We start from the raw sequence: 13,261 nt of genomic DNA on the forward strand, positions 1-13,261 counted from the left end.
ATTGTTTTGTTTGCATGTTTGGAGTCGATAACGCTAGCTTCCATTAACCCTTTCAGCCGTGAAAAGTATTGTTGTTGGTAGCACTAGTGTTTCAACGCAGTGATCAGACAGAAAACGGGAGGCATTATGCTGGCCATAAGTGATGTAAGAGATGTTCTATATGAAAGAGACCATGTCAGTCTGGCCAAAAGGAACAACGCGGACCGACTTTACTTCACATGACACAAAGCGGAGGGTCCATTGCCTTTCCTTTGTGGTAAAACCTTCATGTATGCTGAAGAATGGGTTAGCATATGTTTAGCAGTTGTATTTACTGCACAAGTGCAGTTTCTACAGGCCCCTAGTGGCTGAACATACAGCAGCAGGGACAGGGAAATCCCATCCCATTATTGGGTAAAGACATAGCGCACAAACATCATTGTGTGTTTATTGTGTGTATAAGGACAGTGGCACTGTTGTAGTCAAGGGACCATTTGGATCTATAAACTGAAATTAATTCTCAGCAGTGCTTTCATTTCCTGCTATGATTTCCAGACATACACCTTATGACAGAAGCTAGTTACTTCATTTTGAAGATGTTTTTGTTGCCTGAAATACAATGTTATTTATTTGGTAACCTTTCTTAATGTACATTTTTTGTGGTTATATGAACACTTTTGTACTTTGTACATTGTATACTTTATATGTTATATTAATACTGTAATTTTATGTTTCAACAGAGAGCAGTCTTAGAAAGGATTGTATGTGTTTTATATCTGCAAATACCCATGTTTAGTGAGCATTGAAAAGTGCTTTCTGCCTCTATGTCTGACTCTAAAAGTAAACAAGCAAAGAATAAAACAATATTTTAGCAATGCAATATTGTATCACTGAAAGCAAGAAGGAAAGAGAAAATGAGCCAAGACATGTAGAAGACAAACACATAAGATAAATAAGCATAGCAGTGAAAGTATTTGCCAATATAATGGGGGCAGGTGTTGCTTACACTTAGAATGTCATTTTCAGGCTGGTCTAAATGTGTCTTCTCACTCCTACTTTCTACACCCCCAACAATATCCCCAGCCCCCAAGCCAGAGGCAAACCTAAAATTGGAAAACCAAGTTGTGAAAAGCGTGGTTAATTAAATCTCCAGGCCCCCTCTTGTCTGAGATCCTCACCCCACCATATTAAATAAAATCAGAACTGCATAGACTTGCTTCTCAGAAACCCCTTGCTGGCATATTTACAGCTCTTAGCTATTTTAACTGGGTACAAGATGACAGCTGAATTTATGAAACTGCCCAACCTGTCAATTTCACACTTTAAAAATACAATAATGGCAGTTCCCATGGGATGAAAAATTCCAGAAAACTGTCACAAAACCCTTTGCTGTTATAAGTAGCGAGTCTATACAATTTGTGAGTGGAGGAAAAGAGAGATTTACCTTTTCTCCATTGTTGTTATTTGTACAAAATAGGCAAGTGGGAATAAACTAAGTGATTGCTCTTGTTCAGTCAATCATGATATGCTATAACCTCTCCAGTGCTAACACATTCTGTACTGTGCTTTGTTGCAGGATCATTCAGCATGAGAGGGAACAGGGGAAGAAAGTTCTTCCCCTCTGAAACCCAGATTATTTGGAAATTGAAACCATCAAGTTAGACAATACAACCCATTTATCCTCATAAACTACCCAAACTGAAGTTCTCGCTGGTGATGCCGGTGTTGAAAATATAAGAGCAACAGGGAAAATTCTGAAAACGGGATCAGCATGCCTATCAAGAGCTACATATGTTTTGGTACAAGTGCACAGTTTTCAGGAACACAACAAAATGGAACAGCTAGAACATCTGTTAAGGTGTTAGCCCTTACAGCAACATGAAAATGATGTGACTACAGTGAAGAATGTGCAAAAATAAACACAATTAAGACAAACAAGGGCATAGTCAAGGGTGATTTTCTGGGGGATCATGCAGGCTTGACAACTCAGCACCTTAGGAAAGTATGCATAATCATGTTTAATAGGTAATTTGCCTGGTATAGAAAAATATCACTTTGGGGAATAATGAGCGGGAAAATACCTCCAAGTAAAACTATTCATTATATGTGTCTCAGCAAAAGAAAATAAAGTCCCCTGTGATGCATTAAATGTGTGTAATTATTACAATCTATATACCCCACCACACATACTAAGGTTCATGTAGTCAGTAAAATAACCTTTCAGTGACAAAGCCAGAGTGACGGAGGACACCCATGCAACCATGGTGAGAACACCACGCAACCATGGGGAGTACATTCAAACTCCACAAAAATATGGCCAATGTTGGACTCAAACCCATGATCCATGCTGGGGGAGGGGGGTAGAGAGCAATATTAACCACTGTGCCACTGTGCTGTCCACAAAAAAAGTGAAAATATAATAAATCATTTGGACCAACTAGGCAGGAAGATGGACATACAGTGCGGATGATAACACCTTAACTTTTGCATTTGCATATAATATATAACCACAGCACATTAACTGTCATATGTATACAGTAAAACATACATGGATGGAATGCTGGTAAGCAAATTCCATTACTAAGAACAAAATAACTGTAAGAGAATTACAACATACTGCAGACAGGACACATCTGACTGAAAGCAGGATATTCACAGAAGTAAATAAGAAATAGGAGAGAAAGGATATGAATAGATGTGTGTGCATTTTCCATCTAGTGCTACATAACAATATTAGAGGTTACTGGCGTCTTAGTATTCAGTGATACATAATAATAATAATAATAATAATAATAATAATAATAATAATAATAATATTAAAGGTATGGCAAAGAAATAATGGAAATGCCAGATCTAATATTGCTAAGTCATAAAATACCATACCATACTCTATGAAAAATCTACAAAACCTATATACATATACAGGGGATGTCAACCTATGTGAAATTAAGATGCACGAATTATCCAGTGCAAAGTCATAAATCACTAGGTACTACGTTAAGTAATGCCATCTCATTGTATTAATGGACTGTACTAAAAGTGCATACTATGTATCAAACTTCTCCAATCACGTACTGAACACGCTTCAGCCAACATGTTATACAAAAGTGTGTCCTGTTCTGTATTGATTCATTTAAACATAATCTCCAAAGGCAATTCCCCTGTCAGAGCTAGGGAGAAAGCAGAGGACTCAGGAGCAGAAGCCCTGCAAGTAGATAAGCAGCTGGCAGTGTTGGCCCCTGTCCCTTTGTGCCAGCCACATTTGCCCTTGTGAGATTTCCGCAAGCCTACTGTATAATCCACAACTTGGGTATTGATCAGAGATGGAAAGCCAGAGACAGAGCATAGGTACTAGGAGGCGTGACATCCCCTCCCCTTCACCCGCCTCCCCCTCCCTTCTCCCCACTGGAGGTAAGAAGATAAGTAATAGCCTGGATAGTAGCAATACCTGCTCATGCTGGCTGCTCCCAGTCTGCAGATCCCCCCAGCAGCTGCTCACATCCCACTGATCCCAGTCCTCCTCCTCCTCCTCCTCTCCTGTAGTAGCTGTAATCCAGTATAGATCTTCTGCTCACTACCCACGTCTGTGTGGCCGGTCCAGCCAAGTACTGACCTAGCAGCAGCGGCAGCACCATGCGCTAGTCCTCCTCACACCAACACAGGACACACTCACACTCAGAGGAGACAGTAAGTACACAGCATCCCTGCTACTCCATCACAGTCCTGGGCAGCAGATCCCAACTCCCAACAAACAAAGGGAAAGAGAAAACTGGTGAAAGTAATCCTGATACCTTCCCAGCCAGAGAGTGGTACCCCAGCTGCAGGGTGGCTGCTTCTGTGCAGGAAGAACAAAGTGGGAGCAGTTTTAATTCTTCTTTCCTCCTGCTTGGTGTTTCTTTCCCCCTGTCCCCAGACAGCACTCTTATATCCTCTTATGTGAGCAGTGGACAGATCATTCACATAGTCAGACATGCATGCTGCCTCTCATATACTGCTTCCATGCAGCTTGGATAACTCAGTCTGCTGTTTATCCGGCCGGTGCTGGGCGATCCTTGCAGGCAATGTGTGTTTGGGTGCATGTCTGGGTTAGGGGAAAGTGCTCATCCTGCTGCCAGCCTGTCTCCCTGCTGCTGCTGCTGCTGCTGCTGCTGCTGCTGGAGCTCTCTGTCTCTGCTGCTCTCTGTCTCAGGGGCGTGCACACACATACACACAGTAAGGCACCACAAGCCTCTGCTGCCAGAGAGAGAGAGAGACACACACAGGGCAGCTTCCATACCCTCCCACTCCCCCCGACTGACAGCTCACTGGCCAATCCGGGGAGCAGCACATGCATCACTGACAGAAGCCCACAGACAGGGGCTGCCAATCCCAGTCAAGGAACATACCACCCTCCTTACTCTGCGCGCACACACACACACACACACACACACACACACACACACACACACACACACACACACACACACACACACACACACACATTCCCGATATTCACTCATGTTACACACACACACATTCCTCACTTCTTCACCATCTTACCCACACATTCCTTACAGCGTATACTTCCCTCACACTCCTTTATATACTAGCTCACTCTATTACACTTACATTCTTCTTGTATATATGCATTTTTTCACATTCTTTTGTTCATAGTCTGCACACTTTATATCAAAAACACACTTTATATTCAGCTTATTTTATGTTGTGCAGGGAATGAAAAAATGTTGTGGTATTTAAACTATATTTGTAGCTCACATTAAGATCTTTAAGAACATGCACATGCTTCTCCTGCTTGTTGTACCGTGCTATAGCATGTTTGTATACATGCATATGAATAATCCATTATTTGCAAGCATATATATATTGCTTTGTCAGACATTGTCAGATTTTTTTTAGCATTTGTATTTTTTATATTTTACTCCGCATATTACATTTGTTTTCATTTAGGCACCTTGTCTCCCTAAGTACAACAATTGCTAGAGCAGTGTATATGCATTTTATAAAAAAACAAACAAAAAAAATCACAAACATTCCTTTTATATGATTATAAATAGTCATGTTTCCTTTTGGTTTTCACACTCGGCTTCATACATCTGGACACAATGCTTATTTAAGGTCACCTCTGCTAACCCCTCCTCCAAACTTTTTCTCTGGCAAGCTTACTTCTTTGTACTTCCTAATTAAAGTACACTTACCACTCGAGTTTCTAAACAAAACATATACCCTTCAGTAAAGTTGGCTACACACTATACAATATATTGGACGATGTTGCGATTATAAATGTTATTTAGAACTTAAACCAATGATTTCATTGGACAGAGGGTTGCTGATTCAGAGTTGGACAGAAATCTGTATGTGTACCTGCATTTCATGCTTGGAAAAATGTCCATCCTTGGTGTAAAAGATACACCTGGATACAGGCGTCTTTGCTTACATCCCACACTGCACACCCCGCAGCTCCATCAGCACAACCCTCACTGAACTTTGTGAGTCGGAAAACACCCTGTTGCAGCCTAGTTATGCTTCTTCCGTCATAAGTGGTGGAGTTACTGAAATGTGCAGCCCTTACCTGTACATCTATGCACTCAGTTCTGGAGCATGTACAGTACAAAAACACTCAAAATACACTACACGGCCAGTAGCTATAGTAGTTACTTATTCAGTGGCGGATTTTACCCCAAGTACAATCCACCACCCTCAGTAAGCCAGTTGCAGTGTCTGCACTGGCTTTACTGTGAATTGTTAGTGACTTCCTATTGGAAATTCTACCTCTCAGTCACAGACGCTATGGGGAGGTGTTTTTTCCCTCTGGGCGTTTCAGACTAGGCGACAATTAGCAGAGAGCGTGCTTCCTGTGGGAAGCCACTCCCTGCCTTATCGTGAGCCCTAGCTGGCTTCTGTAGACTGCAGTCGATGCAGTCCATAAAAGCCAGTGTTTTGAACATTCGCAGTCCCACCGCTGTGTGTGCGCATGCGCTAGTCCTGGTGCCTGTCAGCGGCAGCAGTGGGAATAGTGTCCTATCAGTCCTCTTATCCTCTGGACTAGTCAGGACAGCCAGCGGCAGCCCCCTTCCTCCAGGTAGGAGCTGCGGCTGCTCATTACCCTTTTATACAGTAATGCTATGCCATGTTTTATATGTTAACATGAATTGTATGATTGATGCATAAAAGAAATATGGTACAGGTTGAGTATCCCTTATCCAAAATGCTTGGGACCAGCATAGGTGTGCGCAGGGGGGGTTCCTGGTGCGCACAGGCACCCCCTAATGTCTGGCACCACGATCTCACATGCCTGATGCAGCGATCGCTGAGCAGGCTGATTACTGTCCCCTCTGCGCTGCACCCTGTCAGGACTGCATTACTGACTGGACGCCTGGGTTAATCAAGGGTGCCACTGCCACCGGCTTTCAAATTCCCAGCTCCACCACCATGTACAAAAACAGCATGATGTGACGTGATTACTTCATGCTGCTCGCATGCCCTCCCGTCACACCCACCACATACACACCTCTCTCCTTCTATGCTATGCCAATGCCAGCCATTGATGAGGAGCAGCATGCAGCCAGCGTTCCTCTTAGGAAGACAAATTCAATACTGGCAGACGGCCGGCAGCAGCATTGACACGTCACTAGTTTTTCCAGCAGCAGCAGTACTAGTCTGCGACTGTCAGTGTCAGTGAGTGACTGATTTGTAAGTAAGCTGCTGCAGCTTGAAGGTGAAAGAGAGGGGGAGCCAGACCAGGCTGAGGAGGAGCAGTAGAATTGCAGTTAATGCCATCAGGGGTGCTTGTTTGGTGCACACCACTACATCTGACAATGTATCTGCTTTATTAGGATTGGTACAAAGGTGTATATTTTGTGCTTTGACCATCAATAGATAGTGCTAGACACGCCCAAAAGGCGGTGCTAGACACACCCCTCCGACGGTGCACCCCCTAATAAAATGTGCTGCGCACGCCAGTGGGGACCAGAAGTATATTGGATATCGGATTTTTCCGTATTTTGGAATAATTGCATACCATAATGAGATATCATGGAGATGGGACCCAATTCTAAGCACAGAATGCATTTATGTTTCATATACACCTTATACACACAGCCTGAAGGTCATTTTAGTAAATATTTTTAACAACTTTGTGCATTAAACAAAGTGTGTGTACATTCACACAATTCATTTATGTTTCATATACACCTCATACACACAGCCTGAAGGTCATTTAATACAATATGTTTAATAACTTTGTGTATTAAACAAAGTTTGTGTACAGTGAGCCATCAGAAAACAAAGGTTTTACTATCTCAGTCTCATTCAAAAAAATCCGTATTTCGGAATATTACTTATTTCGGAATATTTGGATATGGGATACTCAACCTGTATCTGCTAACATCAGCCTTGTGACAAATCTATTTACTGTATGCTTTCAGAATGGCAGCACAAGTGCACAATTGTTTTCTACCATAATTAAATGCAGCCTTAATCTTGCTGTTATTGTACAATGTGGAATTGCACAGACTGAAACCCCTGAATAAAGGCCATAGATATTGATAAAGATGATGTTTCATATATGTCAGATAATGCATTATAGGGCTCAAAACTGGTATAAAGATAACGAGTAGTGTAGACCATAGCATCTAAGCAGATATTGGTCATTAAAATCCCACGATTTGCTATGGCAGCATTTATTTTTTTTAGATTTTTTTTTATTTTGTATCAGATTTCACAAATTGGTCAGAGGAAACATTTTGGTGCCTGTTTATAACCTATATAACTTTCTGCCACATTACTATAATTGGTTAATGCTATTCGCAGCAATAATCAATTAATGAACGCATAGTTTGTCAACCAACTCGGATAAGCCGCTGCACCGGAAAGTCAGTTAAACAACATGTTACCTTTCGACATTTGCTTGTTGCAGCTGCAGAAGGATGCACTTCGGTGTCTGATCCGAAGACTCCTCTCCAGTGATGCTGTAGCCATAAGTCAGCTTGTTCATTTATTACTCGGTATCACAGTCCCCATAAAGTACAAGACTGAAATCTTACAGTAAGTATAGTATAGTGTGTAAAGATACTTTCTTTTCTGTTTTTTTTCTCTAAGATTTCAGTTATCTGAGTAGAGGAAATTTTGGACTTTTGGCATAATAACTCAGTTGAATATAAATGAGAATAAAATACTACTTCTTAATGCCAAATGTATCATAATGAATAATTTGGCAAATTGAATCGGTCTCTTAAAACTCTTCAGTTCACTTGAAGGTGATCTTAATTTTTTTTTTACATTCAGTTATGCATGCTGCGCTCTCTGTGATACTTTGCAAACATTTTTATCAACCTTATTATATTATTATATTTAGAACAAGCATAAGGAAACATTTGGACATCCTCGTATTGCAATTCACATGATGAAGTGAGGCCAAGAGGCAAATACATGCCCTGCTCCTGTTTCCTGAAAATTTCCACTGATCCTTTTATTTGATCCAGCTTTTCCTTTCAGGCTGTGATCCCGAAGCCAGACTTCTCATTCTGCCTGCTAACACTCCCGCTTTCTCTGTAAATTCTATACCTTTAAGTGTGTCCTTTTTGAGTTACAAGCATGAGACCAAGTTTGGCTTATCACACAATATATGTTTTTTCTTGGTTTCATAAACAGCACGGTTCTCAACTCTGCCTCTGTGCCAACATCACAGAACAAATCAGAATTAACCAGACTTCCTCCCCCCTTTCTTCCACAGGCCTGTGTACAGTGTTCCTGGTATCAGATTTCAGGCTTTTGCTGTTGTAAGAAAGCAGAAGGGGCCCTAACTACAGTTACAAAGGGTGATGTGATCATTCATTTATTATATGCCATCTTTTTCATCCTTTGACCGCCTTTTTGTAGTTATGTTTTAGAATTTATTGAGCATGTGTTATATATTGCGAGACATATATAGATGAGTGCAGGCATATTCAGTTTAAGAACCGCATGAATGATCCGGCGCTTTTTATATGCACAAACATGACTATTTGGCAGCTTAGTACTTTTAAAGGTGGCACCCACTTCATAGTGCTCCGAACTCTCTTGGAAAATGAATCTGTGCCTAGATTTACAGGTGTGTGGTTACACCTGAAATTGTGCTTGGCAAAAAAAACATAAACTACCCAAGCTAAAACTATTTATGATCACACCCTTCATTCAACTAAGCTTTTACGTTTTCTCCTAAAGTACTTCTCCTTTCAGTTTAGTTTCTGTCTTTAAATCAACCAATTGGGATGAATGAATCCTGAAATTTATGAAGCAGCAAAAAGTCTAGCTGTTGGTCACTAGGTAATGCCATGCTGAATTGGCATTATTACCTATATCCCATAATGGAGACCAGCAAAGCTGGAGAGGCATTTCATGTTAATCTGGATATACCACCGAATAGCGCTGAACACTAGATAATTGATCACTTGTGACTGTATTTAAATATATATCACTATAAGAATCAGCAAAACAAAAAATACTGTCAGTTGTGGGCCATATCAATAAATAGAACCTCAAGTCCTTTTGCTGGGTGAAAACATGTAGAAGAGCTTTGAGTGCTTCTGAGGACATGCAGGCTGAGCTGCTCTCCATGGACACAGAGGGTTCTCCAACAGCAAGTAAGATCGCAACTGCTTATTTATTCATGCCCATGACACGCCTGCGTTTACCCGACCACTCCCCGTTACCACCCCCAAATACTGTCTTCCTGTCACTTACTCTGTGACTTATTCCTCGGTGCGACCGCGCGTGTGCCCTGTGGCTCAAACACATACACAGTAAGAAAACATTGACTGATGTCCGTACAATAGCTGCTTTGCAACCATACCTGAACGAGCCTCAATATGTTCAAATCAGGATGAAGAGCATGCGTATGAGGACAAGACTGAAAGTAAGCTCTCACGAGTAGGGCCCTCTTTCCTCATGTGCTTATCCTTTTCTTTAATAATCCTCAACTGCCCAAATCCCGCAGTTTTGTGGCCACCTTGGAACGTATGCTTAGTTACCCTGTACTTGTCCTATATTGTCTTCAACTGTAAGTCACTGTCTTCCTGTTTTGATTATGTGTATATGTACTCTGTAATTGGGTGCTGCAGAACCCTTGTGGCGCCATATAAATAAAGGATAATAATAATAATAATAATAGCCAAGTAAATTATGTATTTAGAGGGAATTAGTTAATGTAGTTCTTGGTGTGTAAAAGGAGACTGGAGTGCACAAAGGTAATAAACACAAAATTGGAAAGAAAATACATACTCCACACAGATATGGGAGTGGTTGCTCTAAAACTCATGACTCCATTGCTGTGAGACAACAATGCTATCAACTGAGCCTGGAATCGCTACAAGCCAAGAGATATTGATTCAAGACTACACTAGGGCAAGTGTCACATGCTGTAAAGGATAGTTGAGTAATAACTATGCATTCATATTACAAAGCTGCTATACACATATGAAATCTTCATTACCACCTCCCCGGAGCTGCTCTTACAAGTACAATATTTTTCCAGGCACTTCTCAGTTTTTCTGAATGGACAAAAAATGTGCTGAATGAAGTGGAAGTATTGCAGCTTGTGATTGGTCATTCTATAATCCAACCCAGTCCACATCTTTCAACAGCCCCCGTTATTGGACACAAACAAGATTGTTCTTCACAAAATGGGCAGAGTTTGGGTGGATCTGGGCAGTATGTGTGTAGATGAGGGAGGAGTGTGTCCTTATTAGTTATGCCTTTCAACTAAAGCATGCTGCCAGGTATGCCAGTGCCACAATATAAAAATAAGGTTACTAGTGCTGCTCATTTATTTAAACATATGTTTTAAATTGCATGTTCTGAGGAAACAGATTATAAGGGCTAAGGGTTCTATATGTTATGCTGATAGCAGCATCAGTGATACTTTTGTATCCAACTCGCTGGATTAGCTGTGGCGGATACAACATCACAGATGTGGAGTCAGCTGTCCTTGTGATCCCTATCCTTACTACTTTTGTAGCAGTGAAACTTAGCTCAGCAGCACTAGTGTGTCAGTGTGAACTGAGGTTCACGCTTGCTCATGAAGAAGCGGTCAGCTAGTGGAAGTAGCCAAACAGTGGCGGAGGATTCCTCTTCGAAACCTGGGGCTCCTTCTCCTAGGAAAAGAGCAGGGACCACCAATCACCATCTGAAGAGGGTTAGCTTCCCGTGATCAAACTCCAACAATTTATTATTTTCGGAGCTTGATGAAATTTGTCCTCATACAATAGTATGGTTACAGTGGGCCAGATCGGAAGTGAAAGGTAAGCAGAAGACATCTGTGATATCTCCTGCGTTACCCTTACAATGAATGGCCGTGACACTTAATTTCAACAAAAGTAGGTGAACATTTTAATATGCACTTGCTTTTGGAGAAACGAATGGATAATTAATAAACCGCTTAAGACTCAGAAGCTCTTTTGTTCCTTCATATAATTTTATCTTGTTTTTTGTGTTTTTATTTTGCATGCTACAAAGCAATTACTATTGCTTGAAATGGCTGCAAAACCAACTCAGCGGGATAATATAAAAAGATCATAAGACTCTTGCAGTTTTGCTCATGTTACTAATTGTGAATATCTAATAATTATAAATGCTAAAATAGCAAACTAGACTGGCAGCAGTTCAAGTTAAGAACCATGCTCTGCCATGTTTAAGATTGTCCTGAAATCTTGTCTTTATTTTCATGTGAGGATTCACCAGAAATAGGTAATATTCCTTTCTGGCTAGCATCCAGATATCTGAGAGAACATGAACACGACCGCACTGCTTCATATTGTATCAACAAACTGCTATAGGCTACATTTTTATAGCAAGCTGATACATTCTTGTGACATATCCAGACGAATGTCATGAATGGATTTTAATATTGACTAAAGAGCAGTTGATTTCAAATAAGGATTAGCAGAAAAATCAGTATATATAGATGCATTGGAGGACTACAGGTATATCGTTTCATGCAGCGTTAAAAAAAAACTTCCACAAAAAAGAGAATCGAGATAATTTAAGAGTACATAGGCACTCAAAATTAAATAGATACCGAGTCCAGTTCAGAGTTACAGTGCCGTAACTAGGCATTTTAGTGCTGTGTGCAAGAAATGACAGTGGCGCTCCCCCCCCCCCAATGTAAGACAGGGGCAGTGCGCGCCGTAGTCGCGCAAAAAAAAATTAGAGGGGCGTGGCTTCATGGGGAAGGGGCGTGGCCACAAAATAATAGCAATTCATACTACGGTGCACAGTAGTCTACATTATTCAAATTACGCTGCACAGTAGCACCACTACACCAGGTAGAGCCCCTTTTATACATTACAGCAGACAGCGTCCCCCTTTTGACACATTACAGCAGACAGTCCCCCTTTTAACACATTACAGCAGACAGCGTCCCCGTTTATACACATTACGGCAGACGGTGTCCCCCTTTATACACATTGCGGCAGCCAGGCCCCCTTTTTACACATTACGGGAGCCAGTCCCCCTTTTTACACATTGCGGCAGCCAGGCCCCCTTTTTACACATTGCAGCAGCCAGTCCCCCTTTTTACACATTGCGGCAGACAGTCCCCCTTTTTACACAATGCGGCAGCCAGTCCCCCTTTTTACACATTGCGGCAGCCAGTCCCCCTTTTTACACAATGCGGCAGCCAGGACCCCTTTTTACACAATGCGGCAGCCAGGACCCCTTTTTACACATTATGGCAGCCAGTCCCCCTTTTTACACAATGCGGCAGCCAGGACCCCTTTTTACACAATGCGGCAGCCAGGACCCCTTTTTACACATTATGGCAGACGGTGTCCCCCTAAAAGAGAGAGAGAGAGAGATACTTACCTGACAGGCTCCTCGTGCTGGCAGCTCCCTCGGTGCAGGCAGTGAGATGAGAAGGAAGAGGAGGGAGGGGGAGCAGGGAGCCGCAGCAGCGCTATTTGATTGGTAGTAAGCGCCGCTGCAGCATCCCCCTCTTCTTCTGTATTGGCTGCCTGGCGCTGCTGTGGATGCTGCTCGGCGCTTCTGTCTTCCCCTCCACAGCGCGGCGGCGGCGCACACAGCAGAGTCAATTTGACTCATTACATGCCGCTGGCCGTTGCGCCCTCAGGGCAACTGCGCTGTGTGCCAAGCCCCCTTGGCACACACGTAGTTACGGCCCTGCAGAGTTACACAGGATTGCAACCACATTGCATGCACTTAAAAAAAAGGTGTATATTCTCCCTTGAGACGTACACCCCTATTCATATGATTGGTTTCATAGCCAACCTCATTTTTATGGGCCCATTTA

The 13,261-nt window shown here is 42.0% G+C and overlaps 1 protein-coding gene across 38 annotated transcripts in view; it reads right to left on the reverse strand.

Moving 5' to 3' along the window:
• PTPRD (protein tyrosine phosphatase receptor type D) overlaps window positions 1-13,261 on the reverse strand; it is a 2,362,472-nt gene that overhangs the window by 517,439 nt on the left and 1,831,772 nt on the right. For 2 of the 38 annotated variants that reach the window (XM_063914036.1, XM_063914035.1), the window contains exon 1: window positions 3,428-4,215. The exons of 33 other annotated variants lie outside the window; for them this stretch is intronic. The gene's annotated coding sequence lies outside the window, so the exon portion shown is untranslated. Of the gene's footprint in view, window positions 1-3,427; window positions 4,217-13,261 lie in introns of those variants that run through there. 3 more of the 38 variants (XM_063914038.1, XM_063914037.1, XM_063914000.1) reach the window with 2 other exon arrangements.

The sequence above is a fragment of the Pseudophryne corroboree genome, chromosome 1, assembly GCF_028390025.1.
Source record: "Pseudophryne corroboree isolate aPseCor3 chromosome 1, aPseCor3.hap2, whole genome shotgun sequence".
NCBI lineage: Eukaryota > Metazoa > Chordata > Amphibia > Anura > Myobatrachidae > Pseudophryne > Pseudophryne corroboree.